The sequence below is a fragment of the Carlito syrichta genome, unplaced genomic scaffold (genome assembly GCF_000164805.1).
Source record: "Carlito syrichta isolate Samal-C Ts95f unplaced genomic scaffold, Tarsius_syrichta-2.0.1 Scaffold302533, whole genome shotgun sequence".
Classification (NCBI taxonomy): domain Eukaryota; kingdom Metazoa; phylum Chordata; class Mammalia; order Primates; family Tarsiidae; genus Carlito; species Carlito syrichta.
In genome coordinates, this window is record NW_007246629.1 from 207,983 (window position 1) to 212,358 (window position 4,376).

Here is a 4,376-nt window from a genome sequence, read left to right on the forward strand (position 1 = left end):
ATATTATACACAATGATGAACAAGATGGTGATGATGATGATGATGATGACGATGACACTCATGATTTTGTAAACCTCATCTCTACTGTATAACATGATTATAGACAGAATCTCGCTTTGTTCAACAGACCTGAAAGCACTGTTTCATCTCTTATTAGGAGGATAAAGGGTGTACTTCTTGCAGTCTCAGTTTCTTCTTATGTAAACTGGGACTATAAAAACCTAGCTTGCAGGGTTTTGTGAAAATCATTAAAAAATTATTATCTGGCCAGAAGTAATTCCCTAACTTGTATTACACTAGTCAGTCTTCAAAAAGTGGTGAAGGACTTGACCTGATATTTGGTGAGATACCGTTGGTGGAGAATTTAGTTGACAAGGACTAATGGGTAAACTTGTGTTCATTTGATTCATTATCAAGGTTAAATGAATTGTGTACTCAGAAGGCCAGGGCAGAAAGGTGATGTCTATACATTTTTGTGTAATACCCTGTCATTTAAAACACTTTTCAAAGAGAAAATTGCATTTGAAGTTAGGGTCCTTCTATAAATGTACTGACTTTGTTGGTCTTGTTTGTGTCATTTTTTTTTCTCAAAAAAGGAGAATGTCTATTTCACCAACTGGTTATGGACTGAAAATAAAAAGAATTCATAATAACAGTTGCTATGTATTGAGTGGTTGCTAGATGACAGGCAACAGTTTTAGGACTTACACGCATTACCTTATTTTATTCTTAACAACTTAATTAGAAAGGCAAAATTATTATTGTTCTCCATTAGAGAGAATGAAACTGAGGTTTTAAGAGCTTGTAACTCAACAGACATTTAATAGCAGATGTAGAGGTATGAGCCAGAGCCAGGCCTTCAAACCCAAGCCCTGAGACTCCAAAAAGAGGTAATCCCCACACATGATATACTGCACACCCTCATGAGGACCAGAAGGAGTTCTCAAATACCCTGCCTCAACTACATGCCTCAGGTGGCCTTGAATGAACAGAAATGCGTCATCGAGGGAAGTGAATGAGATCAGATGATCCAACAAATTCAATTCATCTGACCTTTATTAAGCCTTTCCTATGTGAAAAGCATGCAGCTCTGTGGTTCAGGGAACTCTCAAATGAGTAGGGTGTTTGGTTTGTTTTGCTGCAGTGAAACTGTGAGGGTGAAAAAGGTAGTTATTCAAGCCTAATAAGTGTAAATGTTAGTTGTTTTCAAGCCTCTCCATGATGGTTAACATGTATTGTTGATTCTTTGTGTGCCTGTGCCTATGCTAAGAAGCATTTTACATTCATTATCTCGGTGGTTCCCAAATGCTGATCCACAGACTCCTCGGATTCCGTAATGACATTTTCAACAGACTGCAACTAAATGAGAAAATTAAGGGCAATTTAGTGAAAATTTTAATAGACCTAAATTTAATCAATTTGAAGGACTGTCCTTTATTTTTAGATTATGTCCTTCTTACCTTTTTTTACTTTTTGGTGTAAAATGCCCTTTCCTTTATGAAATGATAATGATAGTAGACAGTATATTTGTGAATTAATGTGTGAATGCATGAGTGTACTGACTTGGCAAAAAAAATATTAAAATTGTTAATTTCATGCAATCCCACTACAGTTTTTAAACTTTTATTTTAATTACTCATGGATTAGAGGGGTGAAGGATGAAAAGCCTGAGAATCATCCTAATTCTGTGATGCTCAGAGAGGTTAACTCACATAGTCTTGCTCACATATCTTATAAGTAACAGACTGTGGATTTAAAACCAGTGTGTGTGTTTCTGTAGACTTAAAACGCCTGCATTATGGGCACATTGCTACTTTTGCAGCAATAGGCTCACTAACCTGCCTCTGGCCATGGATGCAGGCCATGCAGTCATTTTCAGGGTCCCAGGGCTCTTTGGGATGCAGGCTGGTTGGAATTCATAACAGCTTCAGAGATTATGGTATTGCCTGGGCCTGGTTTGAGGCAGGTATGTTTGTCCCCTTGCAGGAATGCAGGGGTTAAGAAGAGCCTAGCTGTGTACCCCTTCCCTCTGCACCCATGTCCTGTGTTTCTGCTCATCCTTAAAAACGTAAGCAGTGTTTATGTGCAGGGGAAAATGCAGATATCCTACTGACAGCAGACCTACATGGAGGGAAAGGGCTGCTCGCAGCTCAGAGATCCCATCTTCCAAGCTTGCACTCTATGGGGCCCATAGTCAGTAGCCAGTGAGACAACTATGGGAAAAGGCAAGGATAAAGGAAGACGAGACATACTTTCTGTTTCTCCTGATTGTCTTCCCTATGAGCCTGAAGGGAAGAGGGAAGGGAGTTTGGGCCACAGCTTGTAGAAATTTAAAAAGAACAAGCTCATTTTCTGTGTCTTTCTGGTTTATATTATGCTATGCCTGGTGCAGAAACAAACTACCCCACCCTATGAAGTGGGTGACTGAGAATCAGACAGGCCCACCTGGGTTGGCAAACCAATTGTGTTCCTCATTTTCTACAGAAACACAAGCACGTTTCCAACCTGGCAGGCTATTCCTCAGCAGCCGTGACACCTGAGGAAGTGGTGGAACGAGGATCTGGGTTCTTTCATTTTCACTTCTGATCTTATCTGAAAACCTTGTTCCCTAAGAAGTTACACTATAAACCAAATTGGGGTTCTAAGTTACTGAAATCCTGTAAAGTTATCAAGGTATCATGCACTTCTCTTGTAGATGTTAAATATTTAGAATATTGCCATTCAATTGTGGGTTGAAGCAAGTTTTCATGTACTAGCTGGGAAAATTTATTACCATTTAAAAATTATTTCTTGGGAATATATAACCTGTTTTCATAATAACAACAGTAAAAGTGAGTAGTAGTAGTTGCAGTAGTAGTAGTAATAATAATAATAATAATAAATGTTTTATTTTATTGTAAAGGTAATGCACAGATACATTCTTATTGTGAAATAAATGACATTAATCTGTATAAGGTAAAAATGGAAAATCCCACAAACCTTCCACCCCAGTTACCCTAGATGGAAACACATTTGCCAGTTTCACTTATTTCCTTCCAGGCTCTTTCCTGTGCATTTCACATGCTTGTATGTTTACTTGTATGCATGTACAAAACATACATGAGTATGTGGATGTCTATATACATGCACATATGTATATCTGAAGAGATTGTGGGGTTTTGTTGTTGATGGGTTTGTTTTTTGTTTATGAAATCTTATTATATATACTCTGAAACTTCTTAGAGATCTTTCTCAGAGATTCTTTTTCCAAGGGAAGACGCATAGATGCCCTTCACTCTTTTTAACAGGTGTACTGCATACATGTGCTATGCACTAGCCCCCAATTGCTTTTGATGACAGTTGACCCTCAAACAGTGTGGGAGTTAGAGGTACTGACACCCTTGCCCTGCACAGTAGAAAATTTGCATATAACTCTTGACTCCCCGAAAACTTAACTACTGATAGCCTGCTGTTGATTGAAAGCCTCGCCAATAACATCAACAGTCGATTAACATGCTTTATATGTTTTATGTATTATATGCTGCATTCTTACAATGAAATAACCTGGAGAAAAAATATTATTATTAGTAGTAGTAGTAGTTTTTTATTTTTTGAGTCAGAGTCTCACTCTGTTGCCCAGGCTGGAATACGGTGGCATGCGCACAGCCACCACAACCTTGACCAGCTGGGCTCAGGCTATCCTTTCACCTCAGCCTTCCAAGTAGCTGGAACTACAGGCATGCACCACCATGCTGGGCTAATTTTTCTTGATTTATTATAGAGATGAAGTCTCTCCAAGTTGCCCAGGCCGGTCTTGAACCCCTGGGCTCAGGCAATCCTCTTGTCTCGGCCTCCCGAAGTGCTGGGATTACAGGCTTGAGCCAGCGTACCTGGCCTGTATTTGCTTTTATAAGCAATGCTGAGGTCAATATCCTGGTTCATACATCTCAAATATCTTGGCAGGACAGAATCTAGAATTGAAAAGGTTACCTTGATGGATACACATATTTCAAGTTGTGATAATGAGAGCTAAAATTTCATCTCCAGGCCCGTCCCAATTCTGACTCCTACTATCTGTGTTTGAGATTACGCGTTTCTGCACAGCCACACCTCTCCTAGATATTATTGGTGGGCATTTTATTCATTGAATTGGTTGATTTTATTTATTAATTGATGTCAGTCTTGTGGGGACAAGATGGTAGTAAACTGTTCTAAACAACCAATATAAATTTGAAAGCACATTTGCAGTGAGAACTGGTTGTGACCTGGGTATTGCCTGCCCTTGGGTTTCTGTTCTTGCAAGCATGGCTTATTTTTAATCCCGAGACCAATGAAAACTCACACCCAGGCTGGAAAGCTAGAGGAGTTTCAGGATCCTTGACACCAAAGCAGACTCT